At 39.1% G+C, this 16,042-nt stretch overlaps 1 protein-coding gene across 10 annotated transcripts in view; it reads right to left on the bottom strand.

The window, feature by feature from the left end:
* enox2 (ecto-NOX disulfide-thiol exchanger 2) overlaps positions 1-16,042 on the bottom strand; it is a 254,888-nt gene that overhangs the window by 78,260 nt on the left and 160,586 nt on the right. The window lies entirely within an intron of this gene.

Raw genomic sequence — 16,042 nt, 5'->3', positions numbered from 1 at the left:
AGATGCCCCTGCTCTCAAAAAAGAATATAGATCCATGACTGCGGTAGAAGATCATGTCAAGGTGAATATCAGGACTGTTGGACCAATGTGCTCTCCATGGATAAGACAAAAATAAGACTGCTTGGCTGCACTGCCAACTGGAAATCAAATGCCTTTGACCAAAAGTGTCTCTGAAGAGTGCTAAAGGAAGCTGTACAGTTTGGGGTTGGATTTCTGAAACAAGGCAAGGCCAATCTGCCTCTATACAGCGACCCACAAATTCATTATGCCGTTTCCTCGTACCACCTTCACACAGTCCTAAGAAGAAAGAGGTTCACTATTACCCAAGGGTCTTTCTGTATGTAAAAATATAGCTGCTTTAATAATTTAGTAAGGAAATCTTATATCCTGGAAGAGAATTATTAAATTTGGGGGTTCTTGGCATCAAACAGTTTTAAAAAATGCTGATCAATGGACAACTCCTGCAAGCAGAAACCGTGAATAAATAGTTTCACTACTGAAACGCTACATGACATTTCTCAGATTTCTCAGACTTCTTTGATTCATTTTTACCTGGTGTTGCTTCAGCCCGAGAGCGTCTCCACTCGCCTGTTAACTACGGTACATTGTCAGAGGTGGAACTGAAAGAAGTGATAATGCACCAATTGCAACAAAGAACATGAGTTTCATAGGCCAGCATTGGATAAGTGAACATGACCATAGATTATGGACTTCTGAAGCAGCAAAACAAGTGGATATACTGAGGGTATACGCAAATAGTGAAAATCGTTATACGCAAACAGCCCTGGGGAAAAAGTGAGCATATGACATATACGTGCACATGGCCCCGTCTACACCACTGATCTTCACCAGTGTTGGAGAAAGTTACTTTTAAAATTACAATACTGCATTACTCCCTGAAAAGTAACTAACTGCATTACTTTTTTATGGAAAAACAAATACCGCACCAATACTGAGCCGGCGTTCGGACGTAAACATGGAAGCTCTGCACTGCGTTCACTGCGGAGACTGACAATGAAGAGGAAAAACTGTTGAATAAAGAGGTTATTTTAGTTTTAATTTGGCACACAAAAAGTATTCTCGTCGCTTCATAACATTAAAGTTGAACTAATGTAGTCACATTGACTGTTTTAACAATGTCTTAGTACTACTCTTATTTGAAAAAGTAACTCGGATACTTTGGGGGCAGTTGTGGCCTAAGGGTTAAAGAGTCGGAGGTTCGCTCTCTTGCACTCTCATTACCCACAACTGAGGTGACCCTGAGCAAGGTACCTGACCCCCAATCACTCCCCGGGCGCCACAGCAAACAACAACAACAAAAAAGGGCTGCCCACTGCTCCGGGTGTGTTCAATACTGACTGCTGTACTGAACACACTTTCACTTTGTTGTAAATTTAAAAGTAATGTGTTACTTTAATTGAATCGTTACTTGAGAGAGTAACTTGATTACGTAACTTAGGTTACTTGTAATACGTTACCCCCAACACTGACCTTGTTAAGTCTGGAGTGTGAGAAACCTGAATCAGACTGCTAGCCCATCTCTCTAAACAGTTTAAGAGTAATGTCAGATGGTTCTGTGTTAGGTGGGATGGACGTGGCCCTCTGTTAAGGTCTTTAATGTGCCTCACGGCAGCAGGTGCAGGTCTGCACATGCTCTGGCACTGAGGTAATAGGCACTGAACTGATGAATTATGGAACCTGCTCTCGGCTGGCACGCAGCACATTAAGCAGGCTGAGAAATTACAGGCCTGTTCTCCAGGAAAAGCAGCATGTTAAAAAATTAGAGCTGGAAAAGATATTTATTCATAGCACCCATAAGACAGATGATCCACACAAACAAACGGTCTCTGCAGATAAAGAGAACGATAGGTTTGTTTAGAAACTGGCCTAGTTTAATCAAAGGTAGATTGATCAAATACACACAGTTTCCCACCGCAGGATCCTCAATACATCAGGATCGTCTTTAGATTGAGGAAAGGCAGAGGAATATCCGAGGGCAGCAATGCTTAACAGAGATTATTTACATTTGTTCTCAGAGCAAAGCCCAGGAAGGATTTTCTCAAGCCTGAGGAATAAGAGATGTGGGGAAAACACCCATGTTTTCTTGTCTCAGCTCTGTTAACAACTACTTCAGAAGAAAAAAAACAACTTTAGAGACTCTGGCATGGAGTAGTCTCTTAAATGAGAAGATATACAGTACCCTTTAAATAGATACGCTTGGCTAAAAAGGGACAAATAATCGGAATGGGTATTTCCTTGCTCTTTTAAGTATCGCGATATCTTTTCTAAGCTGGCATGTTTAGTCCAGATTAAAATGTAAAAATGTTATTAATCTAATTAATTACATGATGTAGCGATTAATTAATCTAATTAATCACCGATTAATCACACAAAAGATAGAAATTATTGTGTTAAATGAGAAAAGCATCAATTAGACATTACAAAAAGTAGCTTTAGGAAGAAATGTTTTATTCGATTCAACATAGAATTTATTACACATCAACTTTTAGGCTACAAACTTGAGGCCATGAGGGCGAGTAAATGATGACAGAATATACTTTTAATGTTTTTTTTTTATTAATATGGATATATGAAATTAATATTTTTTAATGAAATTATACTTTAAAACTGCCAGAAGGTGGTGGTAAATGTCTAAAAGAGTAAGTCAGTAAGTCATTCATTCGTTCAAACGGCTGATTCATTCAGGAATTAAGTAAATGGCTCTCTTTATGAATGAGCCATTGAATCATTGGTTCACCCAATTGATTTGCTCAAAATGCAGATTCATTCAGAAACTAAACCGCTGTGCGTTGCTTTGAGATGCACAACAGTTCTGCTCTGGCTTACAGGTAATATTTTCATTGGCAAAATTGAGCAAAAACAAACAATATTGTGTCTAAAATAACAATATATTCACTTTAGTGAACTGTATAAATCAGTATGACATTTGCACTCATGCAATTTGGGATAAAAACAGCTCTTGTGTGATATTGCTTAACTATACCATGTGATATAAACATGAAACAATAACATGAAACAATATCTTGAATTTTAGGGTCATTCTAACTGTATTCTATAGGCTTCATCACGCAGCGAGTTGTTGCCCTGCTTCATGTTCGTCACCAATTAACTTTATGAAATTTAAGATGAACTATAGGTCTGGGGCGTTAAATAAGTTAATAATTTTAACAGGTTATTTTTTCTATTGCTAATCAATTAGATTAAGACGTTAAATCGGCAGCCCTAGTTTAGTTGTGTTTAGTGTAGTGATTCTGCTGAATATCTAACAGTGACCATCTTCTCAAATTATGTAAGAGAAATAGAAAAACAACCAAACAAAATTTATGGCGAAACGCAAGAACAGCTTTTCAATTATTTATTGCAGGATTACTTTGAACACTTTAAATATTGATGCTGTACTGAATGCATGCTGGATATTCCACTAATAATATGCAATACTTCTAAAACCTAGATTTGCTTTGGGCAGCTGCATTAAAAGGCAGGCATCAATCAAAAGAGCAAGAGAGTCAAAAAAATCAGGCTGGCATTTAACAGCGGATAGCTGCTGGCGACCGCTGCCTGGTGGAGGGGAGAGGTCTGCCGCGCTCTCTGCCTTCCTCTGAAAACGTCCCCCTCAGCAGCAACGCTGAAGAATGACACAGTTAGACCCCATGAGGCATGTTGGCTATTCTCAAATGAGGCATGCAAACCATCTCCCAGTGGAATATGTCAGCATGACTTTGTGGGAAATCTGCAACTGAAGATCTGCCGCTTCACACTGCAATTCACCCCTGACACTGGCAGGATTTCAGTTTACCCTGCTAAACCTAGAGCAGAGAGCCAGAGCAGTGCAAAGACCTGCATTAACAGACAGGTTTTAGCCTGAACAACAAACTTTTTCCTAATTTCTCTGACATTGGAAAGGGATCTAACAGCCACACAGCTGTCTCCAAACAGCACCAGATGTGAATAAAACAGTATTCAAACACAATACTTACACCACGAAGTCAAACAATGCCTCTTGTCAAGAACTGTTAAACTGAATGTTTAATAAAAGTTAAAACCCACATGTTACATTAAAACTCTGGAAAGTGGTGTGAAAAGTATATTAAAAGGCCTTGATGAGAAGGAGTGAGAATGCCAAACAAAAGCTAAATATTAGGGATGCACGATATATCGGCCACCATATCGGTATCGGCTGATCTATGTTCATTTTTAATGTTATCGTTATCGGCTCGATAAGAAAATTTGGCCGATGTATTAAAGCCGATATATAATGGATTATTTCCTTCAGCTGAGATGCTTCAGATGAGCACTGTTCACCATGATGGTTTTGAATTGCTTGAAATATGATTGAAATCACTTCAAAAAGGAAAATACAGTGAAACGTACAGCACAAGTCTGTCATATAGGCTACATAATATAATTGTGTGCTTGGGACATGGCTTTTAATGGTGAGACTTTTGTTTTTGTAATCAGGCTCTCAAAATGTATATACATTTAGATTTCTCGGCCAATATATCGGTTATCGGCTTTCAGATATAAAGAATTATCGGTTATCGGTATCGGCCAAAATTACTTATCCCTACTAAATATGGATAAAGGGTTGTACCGACTGTAAATATTCTGCTATATCAGGTACTTTTGAGTCTGAACTAAATCACTACATTAGAGACTGAATTACAGTTATCTGCTAAATCTAAATACTCAGACAGTAAATAATTTCAGATGCCTTCTATTCAGACATTCAGAAAAACAGTCCTCTCATTTCAGCAGCAAAGGACATTGATTCCCCCATGACTACTGCAGGCTAGTGTTTATTGACTGACAACTCTGAAACAGGAGCTGTAGGTTGCATATCAAACAGCCCATAAATTGACAGGTCAAGATCAGTGAGCAATGGCTAAAGCATGGGTTCCCAAGTTTAAAACTCATACAGCTGAAGCTTGTTGCAAAGAACATTTGTATTTAGCAAGAAGCGAGCAGTCGATTATCAATATGGGCTCTGCAATGCAATATATAAAATGAGAAATGAAATATGCAATGCAACAGAACTTGACGACTATAATCTACAAATCTATGTACAATGTAGGCGTCAAGATTTTGGGAAATGCTGATCTGGAGAATTAGAATTAATACAGTCTTTTAATACACTACCTTTGCAAATGGCTAAATGGGTGCAAACAATGAAATATTTTATGTGCATCATACTGTAGGATGGATGGATGGATGGATGGCAGGATGGATGGAAGGATGGATTGAAGGATGGATGGAAGGTTGGATGGAAGGATGGATGGAAGGATGGATGGAAGGATGGGTGGAAGGTTGGATGGAAGGATGGATGGAAGGATGGATGGAAGGATGGGTGGAAGGTGGTTGGATGGATGGATGGATGGATGGGTTTGGGTGGATGGATGGATGGATGGATAAGTGGGCGGGTGGATGGATGGATGGATAAGTGGGCGGGTGGATGGAAGGATGGGTGGGCAGGTGGGTGGAAGGTGGTTGGATGGATGGATGGATGGGCGGGTGGGTGGAAGGTAGTTGGATGGATGGATGGATGGATGGATGGAAGGATGGAAGGATGGATGAATGGAAGGATGGATGAATGGATGGATGGATGGGTGGGTGGATGGATGGATGGATGGATGGGTGGATGGATGGATGGATGGATGGTTGGATGGATGGATGGATGGATGGTTGGATGGATGGATGGGTGGGTGGGTCGTTGGGTGGGTGGGTGGATGGATGGATGGATGGATGGATGGATGGATGAATGGATGGATGGTTGGATGGATGGATGGATGGATGGATGGATGGAGGGGATGGTGGGTGAGTCGGTGGATGGATAGATAGATAGATAGATAGTGTGACTGTTATGTGGGAGAAAATGTAAATGTGGCTTTAAATCATAGACATAAAAGAGCCAGAGCTCAGCTGGAGACTGTTCCAATTAGCTGTCTTTCCTGATGATATTGATCATAATACGAGCTCCCCATGAATCCTGTGGAGCTGCACAAGTATTATGTATCACAGAGAAGACCCACATTCCCTGCCTAAGGAGAGTGGAAATATAGAGCGGCATAAAAATATGCTGTGGTTAAGGCCTGTGGACCCCCCCGAAGAGCAATAACACATATCTCTTTGATGCATTCATAGCAGAAGTCTTATTTATACAGATGAATGAAGAGTCAAGAGCAGCCACACTTGACTCAGCCCAGAGGTCCCCATGAGGTTAGATATTCAACAGCAGAAGCTGAGAAAAATGCTAAATAATAAACTTTTAGAATAACAGTGGATATGGAGGAAAATGTTTACAAAGGCGCAGGAGACTCTTGTACACAAACCCAAGGAAAGTGAGCTAAAGTGAGCTAAGCCAGAGAGTGAGAGCGTGCGTACTGCATTCCTGTGAATGGAGAGTCAACAGAAGTGGGAAAGTTTACATGCTCTGCTGTAACGCAATCAGTCAACATCGGTAGGAATTACGAAACACAGAGCACAGCCATCTCGGAATACCAACATCTCCAATTCCGCAATCCTAAGCCGCGTAGCTCAAAATGGTGCTGTGTGTTGACACAGGTCTGCGGCATGAGGGGATTGAAGCTACTATTCCTCCACTCGAGAACAGCTGGTCAGAGATTGTGAATAATTAATCACAGTAAAGTGCAAGCCAGACTGTAGCTAAGTAAAAACACACAGTACTGTCCAGAATACATTGTACTTAGAAGGGCTGAGTGATATATTGAATATTCACTAGGAGTGAGCAATGTTTTGTGTAATTTAAAAAAAAAAAAAGAAAAGATTTGTCAATAATGGTTCAACGGATCACAAAACTCATGGTTCGGATCATATCACGGTTATTAAGTCATGGATCGGATCATTTTTCGCATCAGCACAAAAAAAAAAAAAAAAAAAAAAAATGGGGTGGGAGGTAACTTTGCATTTATTACTTAGCCCACTTTAACTACTCCGATACCACAGCAGAAACTACTAGCCTAACTAATACATTATTAAAGGCAAGTGAACAGACTGTAAAAAGAACAAATACTGTACACCAATTACAAGCATAGATAAATACAACATAAATTTACAAATAAAGTATAAGGGCTAACTGTAGTATTAATTTTCGTGTACAGAAATGTAATAATTGAATGTAAAATGACACTGTTCACTGTATAAATTTAATATAGATTGATCTTTGTTAAAGCTGTGTTATGTTATTTGATTTACATGACAGACAACAGGTATTTATAGGTTGCTGTCACTTTAAGAGTAAGACCCCATGCACGCACACATCCGATAGATACACATCCGAATTCTCACCTCGTTCAATTAAGACATAACCGAATGTGTTTACGAGAATACTTGCCAAGAGAGGTATTTTGACTGACATAATGCGCGTATGTGTCCATCCAAGTGCATTGAGGACGCGAAAGAGAAATCAATTTGGAGTTTGCGAGCTGTCTGAAACGCGCCTCTCTCTCTGTGTGTGTGTGTGTGTGAGCCTTGTATGTATGTGCGTCTGTGTGCACCGATAACAGCGTGGCGTGCGATACCGAATTAAATCCTCTTTTGCCTCTTCTAGCGCTGGAATGGTTTTATATCTATTTCATGTATAAACTAGCAAGACGAAACACGTGCAAATGATAACCTTTCACTCTATTGCGGTTAAACTTGCAATTGATCCACGAATCACATGCGTCCCGAACCGTAGGGCTTGGTCCGTACGGATCACGGATCAACAACGATCGTTTAACCACTATTTGATGATATTTTGCGGAGTGTGTTTGTGAGCTGGTACCTTGGCTGGTTCAGGCCTGTCATGAACAGCTGACTCCCGAAGTTTTTCATGTTCTTCATATTCGGTGTGGTGGTTAGTTTACAGCAGTGGCACGAATGAACTTTGAGGCAATATTTGCCCCATTTAAAGGATTAGTTCACTTTAAAATGAAAATTACCCCAAGCTTTACTCATCCTCAAGCCATCCTAGGTGTATATGACTTTCTTCTGTCAGATGAACACAATCAGAGTTATCCAGGCTCCAGGGGGTTAATAAAGGCCTTATGAAGCAAAGCGATGCATTTGTGTATGAAAAATATCCATATTTAAAAAGTTATAAAGTAAAATATATATCTTTTCACCAGAAAGAAGAAAGTCTTATACACCTAGGATGGCTTGAGGGTGAGTAAAGCTTGGAGAAATTTTAATTTTAAAGTGAACTAATCCTTTAATTGATTTCCAGGGGCATTTTTTACCTTTATAAGGGATTTTTTTTTTCTTTTTTTTTTTTTTACCTTACTAGATGTATGCATAATCTTTTATGTCTAATTCTTACATTTGATCAATAAATTCAATATGTTAAGACACTATAGTGCTGTTATCAGCCACATGAAACAAAAGCCATCGTAGCTCTACGAAAAAAGTGGCACAGAAACAACATCTGAATATGACTTCGATACCAAGTCAGTACAGAAATTTTAAAAATGTGATGCTTTGAGCGCTCGAGTGGATTTGTAAACACCTCTGATTGGCCTTTGTGTTCACGCGCTAATCAGATATGTCTGTGATTGGCTACAATGATCAACACATGGGAGCGTTTGAAAGCACATGGAAGTGATGGAATTTGAAAGCGGAAGCTTTTAAAAGCACGACCGGTCCACTGATAGACGCCTGCTTTCAAACACTCCCGTGTGTATCTGTGTAAAGGTCCTTTCGCACTGGACGTGATTTTGACGCGCGAATGGTTTTATTTTTTGATCAGCTGTTTGTGTAATGAGTGCTTCCACACAGAACACGAATGTGCTGCTGCGAAAAAACGACATTTATTTTTTTTGCTTAGATGTCGATTTTTTTTCACTTTCGAGGCGACAGAAAAGGCTTCAACCAATCAAATACAAGGAAACAAAGGTGACGTCACAGCAACAATGACGGATCATCTGAATGTTTATTTAAACTATAGGTCTAGTAGTTAAACTTCTATATGTAGTCCATAGGCATACAATTTCCCCACTGTGGGACAAATAAAGGTTTTCTTATCTTAGACAGAAGCCTATTTATAGCCTGGGCTACTCACAGTGTATGTGATTGGGTTTCTTTTCTGTAAACGAAATGTCCAGTAGATGTCACTAGCTATTCAATCAACATTAACCTTTGACAGGTATCGCATTTCTCACGAGGGAGTACATGCAAGTTGCTGTAGGCTATAGACAAGGATAACATAACCTTTTGAGGTAAAACTTGATTTTTTTTTTTTTTTAAACCTAATTGTGTCCGTGACTATGGAAAATGAATGTGTTGTCGTCAGATGCGGTGTCACTGTCTGGAGAAGCACCTCAAATTGTCCCATGGACATTCGAAAGTAAGTACGGAACCGGCCATGATAAAGTTTTAGCTCCTGTACAAGATTAGCGTACTCCCCATCAGACTCTCTGTTCTTTAAGACTGGGTGCACCCGAAACCTTCTTTTCGGTCTTTCCGTCTTCACTGGATGATGAAGTGTCCATGTTGTTTGTCCTGAGCAGTTAAACTGACCAACTTTTTCAACAGGATGAAGATTATTTTGTTGAAATATATATATTTTTTCATTCAGTTGTCACCGCGAATGTTTTGGAATCTTTCAGAGCACAAACGTTGCAAATTCGCGTCGCGGCTGATGTGAATGGTTTTGACGCAAACTATTCGCACGCGAACTATTCGTTTTTTTGTTTCGCTTTTCCGTTACGCGTCCGGTGTGAAAGGGCCTTAAGAGCTCTGTGAAGAGCATCAATGATGTCTATTTACAACATGTTTTTGAAATGTTGATCATTGTAGCCAATCACAGACATATCTGATGAGCCGTGAACACAATGGCCAATCAGAGGTGTTTACAAATTCGCATAACAGAAGTGTCAAAGTGTCACACTCAGTACCGAAGTCGGTACTTTTGACAACACTAATCTGAAACGGCATTTAGATACATTTACAACTGCATAAATACTAGGCTACTACAAGATAAACATTTTAAAAAAACATTTTTGAATAATGAAATATGAAATTATTTTTAAAATGAAATGACATTTTAAAATCTGAAACTAAAACTGCCAGTAGGTGGTGTCAAGTCCCAGTCATTGAATCATTCATTTAAACTTTTTTTTTTTTTTTTTTTCGCAAAATGGCTGATCCGGTAACACTTTAGTATAGGGAACACATATAAACTATTAACTACGACTTTTCTCTCAATAAATTCGTAATTTACTGCTTATTAATAGTTAGTAAGGTAGTTGTTAAGTTTAGGTATTGGGTAGGATTAGGAATGTAGAATAACGTCATGCAGAATAAGGCATTAATATCTGCTTAATAAGTACTAATAAATAGCCAATATTTCAGTAATATGCATGCCAATAAGCAACTAGTTAAAAGACCTTAAAATAAAGTGTTACCGTTGAACCATTAAAAAATTAAGCAAGTGACTATATTTATAAATGGATTATTGAATCATTCAATGATTAGTTCAAAAAAACAGATTCATTCAGTAACGAAACACTGCTGTGTGTTGCTCTGGCATAGTTTGGCATTAACTATGGCATTCTAACTAATTTGTTAATTGGCAAAATTTGCTGTTTGGTTATAATTATTGAAAAAAGCTAATACATTTAAATTAACTGTAAATAAAATCACTCTTTCAAATAATTTCAGAACAAATGGTTACATATCAAAGGTATAATTTCTTTAGCTTTAGCACAGAATAAAAGTGTGCTCTGGATTTTAAAAGAGACACACTTTATCTCTCTGTTGATAATGCCATCAGCTGTGCGTAATGGAGGCGGGATTGATTAGACGGTTGGCTGAATGGACTACTCAGTGTCACATTCATAAATGTATGACTCCACACAACTTGCTGAGGCAGCAGAGTACAGGAATGGAGTGGAGTTTGTTGAGAGTTTTAGTTTTGGAGACTGTTAGGATGTTGGAGGCAACAGCTGCTCCCACTGTGTGATTAATGAGGTAAGACTCGAGGCAGACAGTACTGCCTCTTCCCTCTACCTCCAATCAAAATACAGCCTGAGCCAATGCCTACTGAACATAGTGGGTCATAATAACATCATGCAGACCCAGTTTCACCCCATAGCACGGTGGGAAGGACGGGTCAGCAAAAAGCTACAGATCAACGGCTGCATACTGTATATTCTTTCCAAAGGAATCAATGGCTATCAAGAAAAGAAAATGGGACGAGAGAAGTTGAGAAATATCTATACGCACATGTGGCAGAAGTGACCCGCTGTGACGCCCTGATTCAAGGCCTTCATCTGTATTCTTCAAGTCTCTGCCAGGCAGGAAGCGAAGGGAGGCAAAAAGGCTCCCAGAATTCCCCACGGCGGGACTGATTAGAATAAAAGACCCACAGTACTGGCGGAACGAGCTCCTGGGAGCCAGGACACATTAACAGCACTAAGAGCCGTTTCATTCCAGCTCATTGCATGGCTCACAGATCAAGGCTCCATAGTCTTTCTGACATAAAACCGCCATCAGCATTTCTCTCCTCCGAACGCCAGTCTATAAACCGCTAGGCAAACTCCATAATTTGCTCTTGGGCGGTGATCTCGCAAATGGGAGCCCGAGACGTTCGCGTGGCGGCGACGTAAACAGTGCAAATGAAATTTGATAGGAAAATAGTGTAGGTGGCTCGAGCATCCCCGCGGCCCACTTCATTTGAAACATGCGCCTATAGCGGGGTACACCCGCGCATATATCTCTGCGACTGCGCTGCTGCGAATGGGACTTTAAATAAGATGAAGGAGGTGATTTACGAAACTCCACAGAGAATCGATTGTAAAACCCGAGGAGAAAAAGACACATGCCAGTATATACTGCAACTGGTGTGTTTACTGATAAATGCAGCCCATCATTTTGAATGATATTGGAGAAAGAACAAAAATTAGATGTTTGCCGCCTGTCGGATGACCCTCCAGTGTTTTCATTTCACCGTAATGAAAATCCATCCGTCTTGCAGTTGCATTTCATTCTAATCTCCCTGGAATTAAATAGACGCTTCAATGGCATTTTTGGACTCCTCACCTTTTGCGTTCCAACTAATATATGGTGCGGTGCAAAAGAGAAATGAATTCTGAAATGAGCGTTGTGGATGTGTGGGTTTAAGTGACTCATGCGCACCAGCTGAGATGTTCTGCGTCTCCATCCAGCTGGCATAACGCAGCCTCTGCTCCGAGCGTCACACAGCCATTCCTTCGCATTGTGCTGCTGACTAACCAATGAGATGAAAAAGCCCTGAAACTAATTGGCCACTCTGACGGCACTGTGGGAATGTGTTTGAAGTTTTCACACTGGTACTTTCACACTCTTGCTGACTCAGTTGAGCGCTCTGTTTCTGATCAGGGAGAGAGGCCCACAGGATGCATCAGGCTCAGGCTCTGGTTTATACTGCAGCAGTGGGAGGTAGACTAGCAAACATCCATCAGATTAAACCTTTAACTATGTCTTTTGCACTGTAAATATAACCATGCTGCAGCTTATTTGATTCCAAGGAAGGTAACTTAGACAGAATTTGACCGGCACATGAAACAACCAGCCCATAGTTCCATTTTTATGATGATTATGGGGTAAATGAAATCCATGACACAAAAATAACAGACTGGTGTAAAAGAAAGTGTCAAATGATTCAAATAATGACACTGCAGTTTCCATGGCAGTGCCGGTCAGTGTTGGTAACTAAAACTATAAAAAACTCTAACTATATAAAAAAAAAAGATAACTGAAATAAAGCTGAAAAAGATCTAACTATTAGATGAAAAACTTAAAATTACAAAAAAAAAAAAAAAAATGAAAATGATAAACGTTCACAACTAAAGACATAAATAAGTTTGACTAAAACTGTAATAATGATAAAGCTAAATAGAAAGATTAAAAAATAATAATAAAAATGACAAAAGCACATGACAAAACTACTACAACTACAATTAAAGTGAAAACTGAAAATATAAAAATAAAAGGTAATGTAAATATCAATAAATTGTTGTATAAAAAAAAAAAAAATGTCACAAACAAATCCAACAACTAGTTCTTCAGTGTAACCTTTTAATTCCAGCTACTGAAATTTTGGACATTGTGAAAACACTTATAACATTTTATTTTCTTCATTATTTAATCAAAACATAAAAAAGCAAAACATAAATTTCAAAAACCTTGCTGTATATTTGTGTAGTAAATGACAAGAAGGTACACCGCCATCTTGCTCCGACAAAAGTGACATGAACGCACCTGACGCCATAAACACAACTTCCCATCTGGTGAATACGAACTTCCCAGGAGGACTTGAACTAGGGCTGCACAATTAATCGCATTTCTAATCGCGATTACGACTGCCTCGATTTCGTAATCGTTCAACGGCACGATTACAAGGAAAAAATATCCACTTACATTATTCTGCGTGTGTTATGAGCATGTCACATTGTGAGAGGCGAATCACGACTACTTCAGAGTGTAAAAGGTCTAACCCAGCCCAAAAGGAACTACCTGTACGCTGATATGTTGAACACACGTGAAACACCAACACCCGCCATTTTTAAAAAGCCGTGTACACAGCCTATATATTGACTTCACAAACTAACTCTACAAACATGGAAAACAGCGATAGATGGACCTCTGAACCGTACGCTAAAAAGAAAATCCAGGGCGACTTTGAGCGGATCAAGCGAAACATGATTATGTATTTTTGCTAAGCTAGCGACATTGGGCATCAACCACACGGGCATGGCAAAAGCTCATACTGTTTCATATACGGTCTACTTTCTTTATACAAACCCGATTCCAAAAAAGTTGGGACACTGTACAAATTGTGAATAAAAAAGGAATGCAATAATTTACAAATCTCATAAACTTATATTTTATTCACAATAGAATATAGATAACATATCAAATGTTGAAAGTGAGACATTTTGAAATGTCATGCCAAATATTGGCTCATTTTGGATTTCATGAGAGCTACACAATCCAAAAAAGTTGGGACAGGTAGCAATAAGAGGCCAGAAAAGTTAAATGTACATATAAGGAACAGCTGGAGGACCAATCTGCAACTTATTAGGTCAATTGGCAACATGATTGGGTATAAAAAGAGCCTCTCAGAGTGGCAGTGTCTCTCAGAAGTCAAGATGGGCAGAGGATCACCAATTCCTCCAATGCTGCGGCGAAAAATAGTGGAGCAATATCAGAAAGGAGTTTCTCAGAGAAAAATTGCAAAGAGTTTGAAGTTATCATCATCTACAGTGCATAATATCATCCAAAGATTCAGAGAATCTGGAACAATCTCTGTGCGTAAGGGTCAAGGCCGGAAAACCATACTGGATGCCCGTGATCTTCGAGCCCTTAGACGGCACTGCATCACATACAGGAATGCTACTGTAATGGAAATCACAACATGGGCTCAGGAATACTTCCAGAAAACATTGTCGGTGAACACAATCCACCGTGCCATTTGCCGTTGCCGGCTAAAACTCTATAGGTCAAAAAAGAAGCCATATCTAAACATGATCCAGAAGCGCAGCCGTTTTCTCTGGGCCAAGGCTCATTTAAAATGGACTGTGGCAAAGTGGAAAACTGCTCTGTGGTCAGACGAATCAAAATTTGAAGTTCTTTTTGGAAAACTGGGACGCCATGTCATCCGGACTAAAGGTCAAGGATCAAGGACAACCCAAGTTGTTATCAGCGCTCAGTTCAGAAGCCTGCATCTCTGATGGTATGGGGTTGCAAGAGTGCGTGTGGCATGGGCAGCTTACACATCTGGAAAGGCACCATCAATGCTGAAAGGTATATCCAAGTTCTAGAACAACATATGCTCCCATCCAGACGTCGTCTCTTTCAGGGAAGACCTTGCATTTTCCAACATGACAATGCCAGACCACATACTGCATCAATTACAACATCATGGCTGCATAGAAGAAGGATCCGGGTACTGAAATGGCCAGCCTGCAGTCCAGATCTTTCACCCATAGAAAACATTTGGTGCACCATAAAGAGGAAGATGCGACAAAAAGAAGACCTAAGACAGTTGAGCAACTAGAAGCCTGTATTAGACAAGAATGGGACAACATTCCTATTCCTAAACTTGAGCAACTTGTCTCCTCAGTCCCCAGACGTTTGCAGACTGTTATAAAAAGAAGAGGGGATGCCACACAGTGGTAAACATGGCCTTGTACCAACTTTTTTGAGATGTGTTGATGCCATGAAATTTAAAATCAACTTATTTTTCCCTTAAAATGATACATTTTCTCAGTTTAAACATTTGATATGTCATCTATGTTGTATTCTGAATAAAATATTGAAATTTGAAACTTCCACATCATTGCATTCCTTTTTTATTCACAATTTGTACAGTGTCCCAACTTTTTTGGAATCGGGTTTGTATAACAGTTCTATCTAATAACGTATTAGACAGGACTGTTAATCAGATCGTAAACTAATGAAGACGGAGAATGCGAGCACTGTGTGCTCAGGATCTGTCTAACTGTTCTCAGCGCCGTCAAAATAAAAGTAACAACAATAAGCGCAGTTTACGTCACTTCGGGCCCTAGGGGAACTTTAGTTCTCAGGGAACCACACTGGTGGCAAAAGCCCCTAATATTATACCATGCATATGTTGACTTTTTTTTTATTATTATTATTATTATTATTATTATTTAAAGAAGAAACCAAACTAATACATAGCTGACATTTGAGATTTAATGCTATAGAAAAACAATAAAAAAATTGTGTTTTCAGATTGTTTTTTTTTTTTTTTTTATACAAAAATATGGCATGCAGTTGCTTCAACAAAGGTATAAAGCTATTCAATACATCATTCAATGTAAATTGTGATAATCATAATTAATAATCGCAATTACAATTTCAAGGGAATAATCGACAATTATGATTTTTGTCATAATCGTGCTGCATTCTGAACATACCATAGTCATTTTCTACTACTGTCTTCATGTTGTCTGTACCAGTTTTATTTTAGCATTTATATACTATTATAATATTCTCACTATTAACTAACTATTAACTATGACTT

The sequence above is a fragment of the Ctenopharyngodon idella genome, chromosome 14 (genome assembly GCF_019924925.1).
Source record: "Ctenopharyngodon idella isolate HZGC_01 chromosome 14, HZGC01, whole genome shotgun sequence".
NCBI classification, from domain to species: Eukaryota; Metazoa; Chordata; class Actinopteri; order Cypriniformes; family Xenocyprididae; genus Ctenopharyngodon; species Ctenopharyngodon idella.
The sequence above is the reverse complement of the archived record's forward strand: the minus strand, read 5'-3'. Positions and strand labels throughout refer to the sequence as shown.